Below are 20,432 nucleotides of genomic sequence, written 5' to 3'. Positions count from 1 at the left end.
ATCAAAGAGTATAATGGCATTGATCTTTATTCATTGTTTTGTGCAGAGGAAATTGTTGAATAGCCCTAACTCGACACTATGTAAAAGAAGTTGGCAAATACTTCGAAATAGCAGATGAAATCTCTACTCCTCTCTCTGAAGTAGAGAAACAGTAGGCATTGACAACAGGACTGAGGTGAATTTATGTTGTAAACAAGAAATATAAAAACAGAAAAGGAAATTACTAACTCATTGGGTATTACAAATTAGAATACATAATAAGAATTTTATTGTAGTTACATGTTATTTAATGTAACCCATGCTTTACTTAAGTCTTTCTGAAAGAATGTATCGCCAGGACCGTTATTTAACATTCTGGTCTGAACTGCTTGTTTCAACCTTATTGAATTAAAAACTTAATTACTAAAAGAGGGTATTCTCTTTCACTCTGTATTAGTCAGAAATGCACCCTGACAAATACAGTTAATAAGCATACTTTCTGTGTGCCCTGTTCTGAGCTGAACTGCCACTCCATACTCTGTTACTCACAGCTTCCTAAACTGAAAGATGTCTGAAAGGGTCAGACCCGTATTTCTCCTTCTTTCTTATATTCTAACTTGCTAGGCCATTTTTCTTAGCAACAAATTATATATACATTTCAGAGAAAAACGTAAGTTTTGACAATGACATCTCCAACCTTTTTTAGAACATAATTACTAAAGGAAATCTTAAAGATTGCTTCCATTCGATATTCAATATCACAGTAATCCAAGTCTATGCCCCAACCAGTAATGCTGAAGAAGCTGAAGTTGAACGGTTCTATGAAGAACCACAAAACCTTTTAGAACTAACACCCCAAAAAGATGTCCTTTGCATTATAGGGGACTGGAATGCAAAAGTAGGAAGTTAAGAAACACCTGGAGTAACAGGCAAATTTGGCCTTAGAATACGGAATGAAGCAGGGCAAAGGCTAATAGAGTTTTGCCAAGTGAACACACTGGTCATAGCAAACACCCTCTTCCAACAACACAAGAGAAGACTCTACACATGGACATCACTAGATGATCAACAGACTGATTATATTCTTTGCAGCCAAAGATGGAGAAGCTCTATACAGTCAACAAAAACAAGACCAGGAGCTGACTGTGGCTCAGATCATGAACTCCTTATTACCAAATTCAGACTCAAATTGAAGAAAGTAGGGAAACCCACTAGACCATTCAGGTATGACCTAAATCAAATCCCTTACGATTATACAGTGGAAGTGACAAATAGATTTAAGGGACTAGATCTGATAGATAGAGTGCCTGATCAACTATGGAATAAGGTTCGTGACATTGTACAGGAGACAGGGATCAAGACCATCCCCATGGAAAAGAAATGCAAAAAAGCAAAATGGCTGTCTGGGGAGGCCTTACAAATAGCTGTGAAAAGAAGAGAAGTGAAAAGCAAAGGAGAAAAGGAAAGATACAAGCATCTGAATACAGAGTTCCAAAGAACAGCAAGGAGATCAGAAAGCCTTCCTCAGCGATCAATGCAAAGGAATAGAGGAAAACAACAGAATGAGAAAGACTAGACATCTCTTCAAGAAAATTAGAGATCCCAAGGGAACATTTCATGCAAAGATGGGCTCAATAAAGGACAGAAATGGTATGGACCTAACAAGCAGAAGATACTAAGAAGAGGTGGCAAGAATACACAGAAGAACTGTACAAGAAAGATCTTCACAACCAAGATAATCATGATGGTGTGATCACTCACCTAGAGCCAGACATCCTGGAATGTGAAGTCAAGTGGGCCTTAGAAAGCATCACTACAAACATAGCTAGTGGAGGTGATGGAATTCCAGTGGAGCTATTTCAAATCCTGAAAGATGATGCTGTGAAAGTGCTGCACTCAATATGCCAGCAAATCTGGAAAAGTCACAGGACTGGAAAAGGTCAGTTTTCATTCCAATCCCAAAGAAAGGCAATGCAAAAGAATACTCAAACTACCTCACAATTGCACTCATCTCACACGGTAGTAATGCTCAAAATTCTCCAAGCCAGGCTTCAGCAATACGTGAACTGTGAACTTCCAGATGTTCAAGCTAGTTTTAGAAAAGGCAGAGGAACCAGAGATCAAATTGCCAACATGCGCTGGATCATCAAAAAAGCAAAAGAGTTCCAGAAAAAGATCTATTTCTGCTTTATTGACTATGCCAAAGCCTTTGACTATGTGGATCACAATAAACTGTGGAAAATTCTGAGAGAGATGGGAATACCAGACGACCTGACCTGCCTCTTGAGAAACCTATATGCAGCTCAGGAAGCAACAGTTAGAACTGGACATGGAACAACAGACTGGTTCCAAATAGGAAAAGGAGTACGTCAAGGCTGTATATTGTCACCCTGTTTATTTAACTTCTATGCGGGGTACATCATGAGAAACGCTGGACTGGAGGGAACACAAGCTGCAATCAAGATTGCCGGGAGAAATATCAATCACCTCAGATATGCAGATGACACTACCCTTATGGCAGAAAGTGAAGAGGAACTAAAAAGCCTCTTAATGAAAGTGAAAGAGGAGAGTACAAAAGTTGGCTTAAAGCTCAACATTCAGAAAACAAGATCATGGCATCTGGTCCCATCACTTCATGGGAAATAGATGGGGAAACAGTGGAAACAGTGTCAGACTTTATTCTGGGGGGCTCCAAAATCACTGCAGATGGTGACTGCAGCCATGAAATTAAAAGACGCTTACTCCTTGGAAGAAAAGTTATGACCAACCTAGAGAGCACATTGAAAAGCAGAGACATTACTTTGTCAACAAAGGTCCATCTAGTCAAGGCTATGATTTTTCCAGCCGTCATGTATAGATGTGAGAGTTGGACTGTGAAGAAAGCTGAGTGCTGAAGAATTGATGTTTTTCAAGTGTGGTGTTGGAAAAGACTCTTGAGAGTCCCTTGGACTGCAGGAGGAGAAGGGGACAATAGAGGATGAGATGGCTGGATGGCATCACTGACTGGATGGACGTGAGTCTGAGTGACATCTGTATAGGTTGAACATTGTTATTTTTCAGTGATTTATAAAAATCTCCACCTAAGTATAAATAACAAAGTATCTGGGTCACTAAGTACTAGATGTTGATTCCTGATCTTAACAGTACTTTTAATAAAATTATCTGTAGTGTCTAATGTCAATGAGTTTTCAAAGTTAAGTAGTCGTTCCACATAAGTGACTTCTAGATATAAACCTGTCATCTTATTGTAAATGTTCTCTTCACCAAGGTAATCAGTACCACTTCTTTCCACCAATACCCCTCATTAAGCCTTGGCTTATATCCTGTCACACAGAAGTATGTAGAAACATGCATGAGAACTTTATATACCAGCTTCAAGGCAATGGATTGAGAGGCAGCAGAGAACTGACAAAAGAGAAAAAAAAAAAAATTAGCAACACTTTTCAAGAGAAGAACTGTACCAACTAAGGCAAAAATTACTTCTTGTTAAATCTGCATGGCAAAGTGTGTTACATTATTTTCTGAACATTTTCCATGTTCTGGAAATATATCAAAATTAAAGTTTTAACTAAGTTTCCTTATTCATTTTTAACTGAAGGATAACTGTTTTACAATACTGTGTTGGTTTCTGCCATACATCCATATGAATCAACCATAGGTATACGTATGTCCCACTTGAAACTCCTTCCCTAATTAAGTTTTAAATAGACACAGAAGCCTAACAAGAAACAGAAGAGTTGTGAAAGCATCAAACTGAATGTCTAGCAAATCGCAGGTTCTGAAAGCATTACTGAAAATGCTCTGGCCTATGAGACTTAACATTGAACACCTGGGCACTCTTTTAATATTGCCACCCATAATGTACTTCAATTCCATTTAGCCAACTTAATTCTGCCGTTTTTAATCCAGAGTCCATTCTCCATTCTCCTTGGCATAAAAGAGGGAAGAGGATTTAGCAGTTAATTAAATCTATTTTCTCTTTTAACATCCTAGTAATTGCCCCAAGAAATACACTGCTAAATGTAGCTTAAAAACTGTTTTCACCATCCTCAGTGTTTCTTCAAGGATACACATCACAGATTCTACAAATTCACTTTTCTTTAATTCATTCTTAGTTTGTGTACTCTTTCTGCATTGTTCAACTTATATTTTTTAAAAATACTCAGGCACAGCATCAGTTTCTTGAGACACCTCTCTCTACTTGATCACTGGAGTTAATGCATGATTAAGATCAGGATTACATTTTCAAGAGACCCAATCTACCTTTGTGTCTATCCTCTCAGACTAAGAATCACACAAATTTTTCTGTAAGTTACAGTTGCCAGATAAAAATATAAAATGCAGGGTTAAATTTGAATTTCAGGTTGTTTAACAAATCATTCTTTTAGTATAATATGTCCTATGCAATATTTGAGACATACTTAAACGGGATATAGTTATACTAAAAAAAAAAAAAAAAAGCTGTTGCTTACCTGAAATCCAAATTTAACTCTGCATCCTGTATTTGGAAACACTACTCTGAATATTCAAATATCTGTCTTCCCTAACTCTTCTGGTAAATACTGTATCTTCTTAAGAGTGAGAGTTAATAAGAGATCTCCAGATTTTTTAAATAGGTATCAACTATTTAAAAGTTTAAATGAGAAGAATGAACACAAAGTAAAAGATGAGACAAGTCTGTAGTGGTGACACACCTTAACTGACCATCTATGAGGGCAGCTGCAATGACCTGAGAAGCACCAGGTGCCCAAGGGTGAACAAGTAAACTTCAAGAGGGTAATCTCACAATCTGGTGCACAAGACAACCCAATTAGATAAGCTATCTCAATACAGAATAAGACTGCTGGCTCTCAAAGAGGGCAGTAATGAGTGTTCTCAGGACACAAAGCAGGTGTATCCAGCCTAGCGGAAAAGGAAACTGGGAAGAAAAAGTACCTTTCCTTACTTGAGACAACAGGGATGAGGAGTCAGTCAGGTGCACATACTCCTGATGAGTGATGAGAACATTCCACATTCAAAGAACTAAAGATGACTGAAGGATGGTGGTCAAGGAATATGTAATGTGGCAGGAGATGGGGCTGGAGAGACAGGTGGGAACGAGGTCATCAGGGCCTTGTAAGTCATGTTGTTTGGAAACTCTTTAAATAGTAAAGGAAATCTCCAAAAGAATTACTGACTTGAGCTGTATTTAACAAGGATTACTTGCCTGGAGAATCCCATGGACAGAGGAGCCTGGCAGGCCATGGTACTTAGGGTAGCACAGAGTTGGACACGACTGAAGCCACAGCACGCACACACGCAGTATGACTGTGGAGAAAAAAATGGACCACAGGAAGGCAAGACCTGAAGCAGAAAGACTCTATGAGGTCGTTAGAGTAATCCAGAAGAGGAGATGAGAGTTCCTGAAGTGTAATGGTAGTGAGCATACTGAAAGGCAGAGATATTACTTTGCCAACAAAGGTCCGTTTAGTCAAGGCTATGGTTTTTCCTGTGGTCATGTATGGATGTGAGAGTTGGACTGTGAAGAAAGCTGAGCACCGAAGAATTGATGCTTCTGAACTGTGGTGTTGGAGAAGACTCATGAGAGTCCCTTGGACTGCAAGGAGATCCAGCCAGTCCATTCTGAAGGAGATCAGCCCTGGGATTTCTTTGGAAGGAATGATGCTAAAGCTGAAACTCCAATACTTTGGCAACCTCATGCGAAGAGTTGACTCACTGGAAAAGACTGATGCTGGGAGGGATTGGGGGCAGGAGAAGGGGACGACAGAGGATGAGATAGCTGGATGGCATCACCGACTCGATGGATGTGAGTCTGAGTGAACTCCGGGAGATGGTGATGGACAGGGAGGCCTGGCGTGCTGCAATTCATGGGGTCACAGAGTTGGACACGAGTGAGCGACTGAACTGAACTGAACTGAACTGAATGGTAGTGAATTAGAGGAAAGCGGAGGAATCCAGTCAAATCTATTTGGCTTAGTCTGATTATTTTTATCTGTGGTGGGAAGGAGGCAAGTACCACAGTTGACTTCCACACTGATAATCAGGTGATGACATAATTCACAAAACTAGACCAGAATATCATGAGTTCAATCTGAAACAGGGTGAGTCTAAGATGTCCATATGACATTCAAGTAGAAATGGCCACCAGGGACTGAATATTCAGGTGTGAGGTTCAGGAGAGGGGTCTGAATACAAACATGAGAATCATAAGGAATACCACGGGAACAGATGAAAATCATCCAAGGATTTACGTAAAGACTAAAGAAGACAAGACAGCAGGAGGTGGAGATACACATGTCTTTACAGAAAAAATAGGGGGTAGGGGTGGGGTAAGTCTATAAAGGAGATTCTGAACAGCAGAAGGTCAAGTAAGGCCAGACTGGGGTTAGGATAAGTGAAGGATAAGTTTTAAACAAGCGATATAGTCAACTATGCCAAATGCTGTCAAAAAATGTAGTAAAATGTCCTTGGATTTAGAATTTCAGCTGTGTTCTTCCAGTGTTCTGTTTCTAATAAATACAAAGAGAAGAGTTCTCAAAGCTTGGTGTTAAGTCAAGCAACCTAAAACCTCTCTAAAACCCACTCAGTTTTCTTTCTGAGCTGATTGCCAAAATCTATGACTTAGGATAACAGCTGTTTCACCTTTTTAATCAACGACAGGGCCTCTACTTTTCTAACTTCAGATGACCAGGAGAGCAGTCAGTGGCCATGCATTAGTATTTGTCCTTGCCTTAAGGAATTACATTGAATAGTCCCACAGAGCCAACATCTTGACTATAATCTCCAAGAGGGCATAAGTGATGTATATCTTCTTCTCTTTGGTACCTGGCAAAGTTCGTGGCCTATGCCAAGGAACTCAATAAATATCTGTTCAATGATGTGTACTCTGAGTATTACTGAGAAGTCTTCCAGAAATGATTGTTAGGTTATTCCTTTACTACTCCAGTCCCCAGAGTAAAAGCATTGCTAATATTTTTGCAAAGCTTCCTTCACTCCTTAAAGAATGCTCAAAAAGAATGTTTAATGGGCCCCCTTGGTAACAAAGGTACTACTTAAAGCAGGAGCCACCCCATGCCTGAGGTCAGGGGCCGTGGCAGAGAGGAGCTACCCAACGTCCAAGGTAAGGAGCAGCAACTGCACTTTATTGGAGCAGCTGCAAAGGGATATCACACATCCAAGGTAAGAGACACCCAAGTAAGACGGCAGGTGGACAGGGAGGCCTGGCGTGCTGCGGTTCATGGGGTTGCAAAGAGTCGAACACGACTGAGCGACTGAACTGAACTGAACATTTTAGAAAAGGCATGTGCACTAGGAAAAGGTGCACTGAAATCATTTTTGCAAACTGTGACCTGCCCTTAACACTAATTTCTTCTTATATTTATGTAGAATTTTACAATTAAATCTCTTAAATCAAGATGAAGCTGTATCTATTTGTATTTATAAATAAGAGTAGAATTTACCATTTTTATATTGTTACATTTGATTAGCCTGTTGAACATTTTATGCACTTTCAAGAATTTTTCGGCAAACCCAAATTATCTCATCAGTAAACAAGAATTTCCTCCCTTGAAATGGAATGTAGTTTTCCTTTTATCAAATTCATATGCCACGTTTCTTAGCTACACACAACTGAGGAACTTGGTAGTCACTCACTTCATTTGAAATTAACCTAGCAAGTCTTTGAAAATGCTGGAAAACATTATCAACTGCCTCTCTAACTACTCCACAATCCTAAGAAAAATTACCTTCCTTCTTTTGAAGTTCTGGCTTAATAGATATTACCTATAATTAAGAGGCTCTTGAATTCACATGCTTTAACATGAAGTCCTTCAACAACATGAACTGGTTGCACTGTAATCACTGGGAATTCACTTGAAAACAGACATTTCCAGACACCACTTCCCAAAATTATGATTTAGTAGTTTGACAATCTTTGGTTTAGTCATTAAATAAGTAGCTGTGAACTTTTTCTTCTTCAAATATAAATAGTTGTTCCCAATTATCTTATTAAAACATATCCCAAGAATCTTATTACCTGAAAATTTCTTACATATTACATTTTTAAATTATGTATCTTTCCAAATTCCCACCCTTATTTTCCATGTCAGTTCAAACCTTAGATAACAAATGCAATTCCTATGAATTCTCCTTGAAGAGGAAATCACAGAAGTGGCGGAAAACTAACCCCAGACTCCAACACCAGGAAGACAAAATGGGAATCTAATTTACAAAGGTCCCCCAGGGTTATTCTACTCAAATAACAATTTCTTAGAGGTAGAATGCAGTGGGAAGAAACAGAATAAAAATAGAGGTAAATTAGTTCAGAGTCCAACTTGTTTGATGGCAGAAAACCAGCTAACTTCTCAAGGTATCAATTTTCTGATCAATAAAATAGAGAGGGTTACAAAATTATTTTTTTATGCCCCTTTCAGGCCGAACAATCTGATTAAACCAGAATACTCAAACAAGTTTAACTGCACTAGCTCTGAAACAAAGAGAGTTTCAGAAATATAAATATGTCTATAAGACATTATTATAAGCCAGCATAGCAGGAAAATGAACAAACAGTAGACAAACTCACTCAAAAATATTCACTTGCTCATCTAACCACAAAATACTCAAATGAGACGGTACATATTGAATGAATGAACATTTACATGGGTCTGTCAACCATGTGCCAGATATTACACCAGGCAAAAGAAACAAGTAACTATTTTAAGTAACTTTAGAGTATAATGTAGGAGACAGACACATAAAGTCTGCCTTTGGATAATTATTAAACAGATACTCCCAGGTAGCTCAATGATAGAGAATCTGCCTGCCAATACAGAAGACACGGGTTCAATCCCTGGGTAGGGAAGATCCCCTGGTGAAAGAAATGGCAACCTACTCCAGTATTCTTGCCTAGAAAATTCCATGGACACAGGAGCCTGGCAGACAACATTGCATGGGGGTCACAAAGAACACAACTGAGCAAACACCAATACTTTATTCTCTCCTCCTTGGTAATTAAGTACTTTTCCTTTCCATAAATGTGTTTGCTAAAATTTCAGTTTCGGGTAGACATCTGTTCAAAGTTGAACACTGTGCCACATTACATCAAGACAGGGAAGTCTGACATGCTGCAGTCCACGGGGTCACAAAAGAATGGTAAACAACTTAGTGACTGAACAAAAACAACACCTCAAGACTATTCTGTACTAAAAGGGCTCCTGTTAACTACTTCCCCATGTAAGGTATTATTGGACAATAAATTCACTTCAGCCAACAAGGATTATTATACATATTTCTGATGAAAATGCTCTGTGCATAAAACTACTATGAATTACTCTAACGAATTACAAGTTATTAACACATAGACCAACAGACCAACATAGAAACTGGAAAAATTATTTTAAAAACATTTTTAAGGTTTATGTATTATTTTTCAGGTAGAAATTGACTTCTAATTCTTAATTATATAATTAAGCCAACTTGTCCAAAAGAAAACTTACTCCTCTTAACCAGCAAAACACAACATGCATATTATCTTTTTGATCAAAAACAAAACAAGTCATGCTGTTCAAGTAAAATGATCTGCTCCTCTTTTCAATGCCACTTTATACATAAACACTGACAGTAACCTTTTCTTGCAAAAAGCCTTGCTTTTGTCAACTAGATATCCGTGGCATGAGGAGGAACCCTAATCAAGATTCTCTATTAGAAGGAGGAAGGACTATAGAAAGTTTCCTAAGTACAGACATCCTGTCTCTCTTGACTGCCTAGGCCTAGCATAGTGCCTGGCACATAGAAAGACATAAATAAGTGAATGATGAACAAAAGAAAACTAAAACTATACAGCAGGGATCACAATGATAAGCCATGAAAAATTAAAGAAAGAAAAAAGTGAAGTTGCTTAGTTGTGTCCGACTCTTTGCCACCCCATGGACTGTAGCCATCCATGGAATTTTCCAGGCAAGAGTACTGGAGTGGGTTGCCATTTCATTCTCCAGGGGATCTTCCCAACCCAGGGATCGAACCCAAGTCTCTCACATTGCAGGCAGATGCTTTACCGCCTGAGCCACCAGGGAAGCCCCAGTTCACTCTAATAAACTGTTTAGCTTACTCTTAACTGGCATCTCTAAGGAGCATTTTTCTTATGCAAGAATATTATTATAACCACCATTAAAAATAAAAGATATATGAACAGGAGCACAATCCAGACTGGAATCAAAAGCTGAATCCTCAACTTTTAAGAACATTTTTTTTTTTAAGAACATTTGGAAAAGTCGGAAAGATGACTTCAGTCTATGAAACATGAAATGTGGTGATGGAGACAACAGCTACTCAAAGTCTAATTTTACTTAGTGAAAGAAAGAAAATATGATTACTAGTTGAACTGCACATGTGATGCCATTCGTATTAAACTTTTAGCTACCGCTAAAATGACGTTTCTTTTAAACCAAAGAGCAAAATACATGAGCACACTGCAATCAGTGAACAAGTTAGTGTGTGATAAGAAGCCTATTTAAAATAAAAAAACTACCCACGTACCCACGACATCGCAGCATGCTCGCACATACAACAAACTTTCTTCAAAATAACATTCTAGATTCCTCGATTGCTAAATTCACCCACAATTCACCATGGTCCACTCCCTATCCAGTTTATTTACTGTTCAGTGTGAAAGTAAAAAATACTGGGAAGTTGATTTCTCTCCAAAGTCCACGTGAAGAAAATGAAAAAGTTATTACATTTTTGTAAAGAAAAAAAGAAAATTAATGAAAACAAACTACTCACGCACAGGGGAAAAAAGCACGCATATGGTCATCACCTTGTGGCCTTAACACCTTGGCAACATGTGGCTGTGTACATGTTTTGATCCCCACCCCCACCCTACAAATTTCATGAGCAGGACGAGACTATCGTAGACCACGGAAAAGTCTGAGGCCCAGAGAGGAATGACAGGTCCGGGCTCGCCTCCGGGACCGAAAGACAAGCGCACCTGGGGCGCCCTGGCCCCGCCTCCCGCCGGCTTCACCGGGCCGCAGGCGGCCCTTCTCCTCCCTAGTCCCCCTCCTCACCTTCGGCCCCGCTTCAAGCGCTTCCCATCACTCCGCCAGCTCCTGCTTCCCTCCCTTTCGGTTTGATCTTTACTTCCCACGCCGGGAGGGGGACGGAGGGCAGGGCAGAGAAGGCCAGAGGACAACTTCCCCGCCGCGTCCTCGTCCGCACTCCACGCGGGCCTAGCCGGATCCCTCCCAGTCCTGGGGCAGGGTCCACGAAGACTGCTCGACCGCGGGACAGACTCACAGACCGGGCACGCAGGGAGGGGGCGGAGCAGGCGCGGGCCTACACGTCACCCGCCCGCAGCGGCGCCAACGTCGCACGTTGCCTCCATCGGTTCCACCCCGCCCGCGAGCCCGCGCCGCCGCCCCGCCTCCTGCCGGAGCTCGGATCGGGACCCGGCCAGCTGCGGGGGCGGGCTCTTGGGCGGGCGCGCGTGCGCGCGATCCTGGGATTCCGGGTGTGTAGGTCAATGGCAGGAGAAGTCAATGGCGCCCCACTCCAGTACTCTTGCCTGGAAAATCCCATGGGCAGAGGCGCCTGGTGGGCTGCAGTCCATGGGGTCGCTAAGAGTCGGACACGACTCAGCGACTTCACTTTCGCTTTTCACTTTCATGCATTGGAGAAGGAAATGGCAACCCACTCCAGTGTTCTTGCCTGGAGAATCCCAGGGACGGGGGAGCCTGGTGGGCTGCCGTCTATGGGGTCGCACAGAGTCAGACACGACCGAAGTGACTTAGCAGCAGCAGCAGTAGCAGCAGCAGTTCAATGGCACCCCACTCCACTACTCTTGCCTGGAAAATCCCATGGACGGAGGAGCATGGTAGGCTGCAGTCCATGGGGTCGCTAAGAGTCGGACACGACTGAGCGACTTCACTTTCACTTTCATGCATTGGAGAAGGAAATGGCCACCCACTCCATTGTTCTTGCCTGGAGAATCCCAGGGACGGGGTAGCCTGGTGGGCTGCCGTCTATGGGGTCGCACAGAGTCGGACACGACTGAAGCGACTTAGCAGCAGCAGCAGGTTACCGACACCATGCCGCTCTTGCCACCTCCAAATTGCCTGAGCGTCTTTTTCTGCAGTTATTATAGTTGGATCGGCCTTATCTTCTCCTCGCCCGTTTCTAAGGCCAAGACCTGGAGGCTCAGTTCAGTCGCTCAGTTGTGTCCGACGAAGACGTGGAGGAAGTAATGCTTATTACAAATAAATGAGAGAGGAGCCCTGAGTATGAGCGAAGAACCAAGTTAATTGCCATTGTCATCGCCAGCCAGAAACCCTGGCCACTGGTCACTTTATGCATGATTCCTTGCTCTCAAGTTCCTCCTTCCTTAAGCTTTCTGCTTCTCAATTTAGTTTCCTCAAAGGTATGTCTTCTAGTTGGTCCTTTTGTCTGACGAACCCACCAAAAACAAAACGCCTGGAGATTACCTGGCTCGGTTGCAAATCAGGAAGAGCTTAAGAAAAACTAACTTCAAGTATGTGTGTACAGTTCAGTTCAGTTCAGTTCAGTTCAGTAGCTTAGTCGTGTCTGACTCTTTAACGTCCGCATGAACCGCAGCACGCCAGGCATCCCTGTCCATCACCAACTCCCAGAGTTTACTCAAACTCATGTCCATTGAGTCAGTAATGCCATCCAACCATCTCATCCTCGGTCATCCCCTTCTCCTCCTGCCCTCAATCTTTCCCATCATCAGGGTCTTTTCAAATGAGTCAGCTCTTCTCAGGTGTGTAGAATTCGAGACTAAAAGCCAAGCGTGCAAAGGTGGTATGAGTTAATAATGTGTTGTGGCTCCTTCTTTCTCTTCCATACATACTCTTGTAAGGAATGTGTCTTGATGCCTCATCAGTTCAGTTCAGTCACTCAGTCGTGCCCGACTCTTTGCGACCCCATGAATTGCAGCACGCCAGGCCTCCCTGTCCATCACCAGCTCCTGGAGTTCACTCAAACTCATGTGCATCGAATCGGTGATGCAGTTGAGCCATCTCATCCTCTGTCGTCCCCTTCTCTTCCTGCCTCCAATCCCTCCCAGCATCATAGTCTTTTCCAGTGAGTCAACTCTTAGCATGAGGTAACCAAAGTATTGGAGTTTCAGCTTTAGCATCATTCCTTCCAAAGAACACACCAGGACTGATCTCCTTTACTGTTTTTATAGAGGCTGCCAGTAGTGATCCAATTATACATTTCACTGGCCCAGCTATTACTTCTGGGGTTCTGCCCTTCAGTTCTAGATCAAATACTTCAAGAAGACATCAAAGATGCTGGAACTATTTCAAAGAAGAGCAAAATGATGACGAGTTCTCAAAAGCATGACAAATTAAGTACTGTCTGAACTTGGAAAGATTCTCATAGAAGAACAAAAGCTACTGGGACTGTCTCCAAATATGTAAAAACTCGTCATGTGACATAGATTTGTTCCATGTGGTCTCAAGAGATGCAGAGTTGAGAGAAACAGATTTCAGATCCTGAGAAGAAGATCCCCTTCTAGCACTCACCAGAGAAGGTGTCTGCTTTAGGTTACATGGTTGCCTTGACCACTGGATTTGACTTTTAAGTAGACTGTGAAGGTTTACTTAACAGGACCCAGGTGCAGGAGAGCCAGGCATCAAGAGAAGAATTAGTTGATGGTTTTGTTAAAGGTGTTTACAACCTGGAAAGTCAATCAGTTCATGGTTCCAGCCTTAGAATTTACAAGTTAGCTGCGAGACAAATGCATCAAAAGGTAAAAAAAAAAAAAAAAAAATGCAAGGAAGACCAGATGATAAAGAAAGGTAGTAGCAATAAGTTTTAGGAGTTCACATGACAGATTGTTCTCATCACAGTTTCAGAGACTTAAGGGATAAGAAGGAAATTGAAAATAGACTGTGTTTAGAATTTCCCTGTCCAGTAGGTAGCCACTAGCCAAAATAAATTTTTATACTTGTAATGTGCTTTCCCGGTAGCTCAGATGTAAAAGAATCTGCCTGTAATGCAGGAGACACCAGTTCAATTCCTGGGGCAAGAAGATCCCCTGAAGAAGGGATAGGCTACCCACTCTAGTATTCTTGGGCTTTCCTGATGGCTTAGTTGGTAAAGACTCCACTTGCAATGCGGAAGACCTGGGTTTGATCCCTGGGTTGGGAAGATCCCCTGGAGAAGAGAACAGCTTCCCACTCCAGCATTCTGGCCTGGAGAATTCCATGGATTGTATAGTCCATGGGGTAGCAAAAAGTGGGACAGGACTGAACGACTTTCACTTTCATACTTGTAGCTAGTCCAATTTCAGAAATGCAGTAAGTGGGAAATACACACCAGATTTTAAAGACTTAGTACAAAGAAAAAACATAAAATAGCGTAATTCTTTCATTAATGATGTGTTGAAATAATATTTGGTAGATAATTGAGTTAAATTTCACTTGTTTAGTTTTACTTTTTAATTTGCTTGCTAGAAAAATTTTAAATGACAAGAGTCACTTGCATCTTTTACTTGCATCTTATTCTATTAGATAATCCTGATCTAGAAGGAAATATACTTCATTGAACTTTAAGAACTGTCTTTGTATTCTTATAGTCCCTGGGGGGATTTTCTGAAACATTAATGGAAAGACAGTCTGATGACAAAGATTCCTGATGAAGAGAAGGAACACTGTCCATAAAATATACCTTGAGCAAAGGTAAGGAAACAAGAGTGCAGACGCGTTCTTTGGTGAGTAAAATGTTTGTCCATGATAGAAGGTTCTTATTAGAAGATAGTGACAAATAAAGTCAGAACTAGCTAGAAAACTGTCTATAAAGAGAGAGACTCAATTTTGAATTTAAAGGATTTAGTTCCACTGGCAATCAGGATTTGGCAGTTTCAAAATGGGATTGTAAGATTATCTTGGCAATATTGAGTACAGTGGGTTGAAATTAATGGGTGATTGGGCAACCAATTATACAGAGTGAAGTAAGCCAGAAAGAAAAACACCAGTATAGTATACTAACACATATATATGGAATTTAGAAAGATGGTAATGATAACCCTGTATGTGAGACAGCAAAAGAGACACAGATGTATAGAACGGACTTTTGGACTCTGAGGGAGAGGGAGAGGGAGAGGGTAGGATGATTTGGGAGAATGGCACTGAAACATGTATACTATCATGTAAGAAACGAATCGCCAGTCTATGTTCGATACAGGATACAGAATGCTTGGGGCTGGTGCACGGGGATGATCCAGAGAGATGATATGGGGTGGGAGGTGGGAGGGGGGTGCAGGATTGGGAACCCATGTATACCCGTGGCGGATTCATGTCAATGTATGGCAAAACCAATACAGTATTTTAAAGTAAAATAAAGTAAAAAACAAAAAACAAACTCTTTGTACTTAAAAATGTATCATACCAAAAAATGTTCAGTAGAGGGTTGATTTAAATAAATTATGGCACATCTATAAATAAAGTGAAATCTGTATTGTTTGATATGGAAACATATTACTATGTACAGCTGAGTAAATAGTTTTCAAAACAATATATGTACAATATGAACCCATATGGGGGCTTCCCTGCTAGCTCAACAGTAGATAATCCAACTGCCAATGCAGGAGACATGGGTTTGATCCCTGGATCAGGGAAAATCCCCTGGAGAAGTAAATGGCAACCCAGTCCAGCATTCTTTCCTGGAGAATCCCGTGGACAGAGGAGCCTGGCAGGCCCCAGTCCATGGTGTTGCAAAAGAGTCAGACACAACTTAGCGACTAAACAGCAACAATACGATGAACCCATGTATGTAAAATTATAAATGTGATGTATGTAATTATGTCATTTGACCAAAATTACCTTAATTATTCCAAAAGTATCTCAAAAGTAAAATCCCAGGGTGGGATGTTTCCAACATATTTTTAGTAGCTCAACAAAGTCATCCATGTTTTTGGCCCTCTCGTGTCTATGTTCCATCATATTAGCCTTTCATTCTCAGCCTTGTCACCTCCTGGGTTGTTGGGATAGGTTAATAAGCTGCAGACTCATTTTCAGCCCGTCAGTCTCTTACTATCTCAATATGTAAGACCAGTAAGTCTGTTCGGCTCACCAGTGTCCCACAGCCTTACCTTATATGCCTTAATTGGTTTTACCTATTCTCAGTCCAGTGTCCAGCTGTCTTCCTTACTCCAGTTTGTAACAATGGATCTTAAAATTCCATCTGTGTTGGACCCCAGTGCAGCTCCCTGCCTGGAGCTGACACCTAACTGCTGGGCAATACTGATTAATAAAAGACTCAATTCTAAAATAAGCCTCTCTAAACTTTTTAATGAGCTATGTTGGGAAGGAAAAATGGATCACTACCATGGCAGACTATTGGTTGCCTACGTAGACACCATTTTTATCCTCTTTCTTACTTAATAAAATGAATTTGTTAGCGTTCCAAAACTAAAGAAATGTGAGCTCCTCCCAATACCCTGGTAGTAATTCTATTTCCCTTTGAATAAGAATGTTGTAGGGGGCTTCCCTAGTGGTTCAGCAGTTAACAATCCACCTGCCAATGCAGGAGACATGAGTTCGATCCCTAATTTGGGAAGATCCCACATGGCTCAGAGCAACTAAGCCCGTGAGCCACAACTATTCAGCCTGTTCCCTAGAGCCTGGAAACTCCAACTACTGAGCTCAAGTGCCACAACTACTGAAGTCTGCGTGCCCTAGAGCCCCTGCTCCTCAACGAGAAAAGCCACTGCAGTGAGAAGCCCAAGCCCTGCAACTAGAGAGTAGCCCCCACTCTCTGCAACTAGAGAAAAGCCCCCACAGCATCAAAGACCATACAGCCAAAAATAAATAAATAAATACTTTTTTAAAAAAACAGAATGTTGTAGAGGTGGTCCTGTGATCAAGCTAGGGAGGATTCTGCAATATGTTTTACCCAAATGGCAAAATAGGTGCTTATAAAATATAGAGTTATTCTTGGGTTTCTGTTCAAGATGATTGACTTGGCATATAATCTGCTAGCTAGTCTATCCTAGACATTACTGAAATAAAAATGTAGAAGTAGAAAAACCAAAGAATAAAGATATGTGTTTGTATGTATGTGCTTAAGTTAGCAGAGGACAGTAGGTAGCAAAGGGGAGAAAAGTGAATGAAATTTCAACAGCTTCCTGGATCACAGAGCTAATAGTAGTGCTTTGACTAGTAATAACACCCAAAGCCATTTCCTAACAAAATATGGTGAAGAAGCTACAGAAGAGTTGGTTGGAGGCATGGCAAAGGGCAGAAGTGAGAATATGGGCTGAAAATGAAGATAACCTTCTAAATATGATACAACTGAATCAACACTACACACATTTCCTTCTCTCATCCATGCACAGAGAGCAGGCAAAGACACATCTACCAGCAGACAAACAGAACAAACCAAAAGACCCCAAAGTCTCCTTCGAATTAATTGTACAAATCATAGGGAAGATGTGAGGACTTTCATGTTAACAACTCAGAGCAAAACCACTGTCATTCTGGCATTCAGGGCCTCCGTCCAGAAAACCAGTTACTTGCCTTGCCATCAGAAAGTGAAGCCTGATATCTGGCATCCCTGGCCCTTCCCTATTCAACCTTGCCAATTATTCAGAATTTCCACACAAGAGAGAGAACTAGAATAAATCCTACTTCCTAAAAGCAAAGGAAAACCACATCGATGGCCAGCTCTTTGTATATAAGAACATACAATGAAGAATCAACAGGCAAATCAGGAAAATCAACATTGTGAAAGAGAAAGACAAAGAAAAACAGATACAGTAATTAACACCTAAGGAAGCAGTTAGAATTCAGGAAATAAAAAAAAGAACTTTTTTTTTTTAAAGCACTCCAGTTTATGTACCCCAGTTTCAGAATATATTGGATCTGTGAGATACAAAGTACTCTGAAAAAAAAAGAGCAACCAAAGAATGAAATAGAGTTCTGAAATACTAAAAGCACGACTACTTAAATAAGAAAATTAATTGAAAGTATTAGAGATGAAAATCAAGGAAATCTAGAATATAAGATATAAAGACATAAACGGAAAATATGAGAAAAATCAAAGAGTTGTGGAGAGCCAATCCAACTAACACTGAATCAGTAGAAGAGAAAGAGTTTTTAAGTGAGGAAAAAAATCAAGAATAGAAACTAGGAGAGACTTCCCTGGTAGCCTAGTGCTTAAGAATCTGCCTTCCGATGCAGAGGATGTGGGTCTGATCCCTGCTCTGGCACCTAAGATCCCACATGCCGTACAGCAACTAAGCCCGTGCACTGCAACTACGACCTGACATGGTCAAAAATAAATGAGAAAATAGGATCTTTTTTTTAAAAAAAAAAGAGGGGAGAAAATAAAAACTAGGAATACTAATAATAAACCTGCAAAATTTCTAAACATAAAAGACATTTTACTAACAAAGGAATAAAGATGAGATCTCTTCCGCAGCATTGGATCTAAAAGACAAAATTTAAGTGGTAGATATTTTTCAGTCTAGAGCTCTGTACACATTCAAATTATTAATGAACTATAAGGGCAAAAGTAATTTTCAAATCAGCAAGGATACTTTTCCCCCGTGTGATCTTTTAGAAAGTTATCTCCCATATATTCCAGCACAATAAAGGCAAAAACCAAGAGGAAACCATGGAATTCTGGAAAAAATGTATCAATCCTAGACAAAGGCAAAGAAAAAATCACGGAAGAGGGCTGTGCATCAAGCCTAGAGAGAAAACAGTGTAGATGGGATCAAGAAGAAGGGTTCAAGGAGCAAGGTCTGAGTGGAGAAAATGCTGGGGCGGGGGAGGAGTGCTAGACGGGGCATTCAATAGAACAGATGGTGCATGTGTACCAGGTCACTTCAGTCGTGTCCAACTCTTTGCGACCCAATGGACTGACTGTAGCCCGCCAGGCTCCTCTGTCCATTGCATTCTCCAGGCAAGAATACTGGCGTGTGTTGCCATGCCCTCCTCCAGGGGATCTTCCCAACCCAGGGACTGAACCCATATCTCTTACATCTCCTACATTGGTAAGATAAGGGATTTGAAAATAAATGAAGGTGTAGTAAATGAAATGGTGCCATGATAAAATGTAGACAGGGGTAGTTCCTTAAAGGAAATTCAGAAAAATTATTATCAGGGAAAGGCTCATTTCAGAAAGTATCCATTATACAGGGAGAAGAGAGCTAGCAAAGAAGAGTGGTCAAAGAGATGAGTGATAAGCAAAAACATATAAAATTATTATTTTTTAAAAGTCTTCAACAAGGTTAATTCCTGCTCCAAAGTCAAGGAGAGTAGACACTGAGTAAATGTCTGTGGAGATTTAGGTGACTGATGAATTGAAAGCATTTTTAGTAAAAAGATGGAATCATATAGCAAATGTAAGTGAGAAAATGAAAACTTTGATGATAATCATTTTTGTCCTAAAAAGTCAACACAATACATGAAGAAATATTAGAGTCTGAGAAAGACTTTTGTCTGTGTGTGTGTTTAAGATAGAAGAGTAGAGGCAAGGATTGATGGAGGGAAAGAACCTCCAAGAAAGAGATAAGCAAAGAAGGAAATAATTAGGTGAAGGCAGACAAAGATGCCCTGAAGACCATGGGGGAGGTTATACTTAATTTTGGTAGAAGGACATTTTTCTGTGAGATAGAACAGAACTAGAAGATCCTGGAATATATAGGAATACATTTAAGGTATTGAGATATGTGGACTTCCCAGGTGGCCCTAGTGGTAAAGAACCTGCCTGCCAATTCAGGAGACAAACGAGACATGATTTCAATCCCTGGGTTGGGAAGATGCCCTGGAGGAGGGCATGGCAACTCACTCCAGAATTGTTGCCTGGAGAATGCCGTGGACAGAGGAGCCTGGAAGGCTACAGTCCATAGGGTCACAAAGAGCCGGACATGACTGAAGTAACTTAGAACACAGGCGCACTGAGATGTGTATAGCTATAGAAATTTCAAACTTGAATATACAAAGTGAAAGTTATTCATCTTTTGGCAGCCTTAAAATTATGAATTCTTTGGTGGATGAATAAATTTAATTGCTTTATAATAACATACATTAAATTTTCATAAAATATTACTAAATGCCAGGTTAATGCCATTTCAAGGATGTAGTCAAGGTTAGATATTAAAAAGCAACACTATTCAAAGTCACTATAAAAATATGTAATGAGAACTACTATTCACACAGTTCTTATTGGCTACTTTAACTTGATATCCAATTGGTTGCCCAAATGCCAAGATACACCCCATGATAAGTGTGAGTATATGTTTTAGGGAAAAATGATTAGGGGTATTTAGCTCCAAAACTAATCATTTTTAATTAGTGTTTTGATAGCAGAAGCTAGGTCTGTTTTTTTCATGCAAGCCAATGATCCAGCCAAAATTTGGGGCTGAAGCATATTTATTCCTTAAAGCACTGTGTGGGAAGGGAAGATTTATTCTGTGCCAACTGTTA

General features: G+C 40.6%; 1 protein-coding gene across 1 annotated transcript in view; it reads right to left on the bottom strand.

The window, feature by feature from the left end:
- ASCC3 (activating signal cointegrator 1 complex subunit 3) overlaps window positions 1–11,335 on the bottom strand; it is a 345,247-nt gene extending 333,912 nt beyond the window's left edge. The window contains exon 1 of the mRNA XM_018053127.1: window positions 11,043–11,335. The gene's annotated coding sequence lies outside the window, so the exon portion shown is untranslated. The remainder of the gene's footprint in view (window positions 1–11,042) is intronic.

Source organism: Capra hircus, chromosome 9, assembly GCF_001704415.2.
Source record: "Capra hircus breed San Clemente chromosome 9, ASM170441v1, whole genome shotgun sequence".
Classification (NCBI taxonomy): Eukaryota; Metazoa; Chordata; class Mammalia; order Artiodactyla; family Bovidae; genus Capra; species Capra hircus.
The sequence above is the reverse complement of the archived record's forward strand: the minus strand, read 5'-3'. Positions and strand labels throughout refer to the sequence as shown.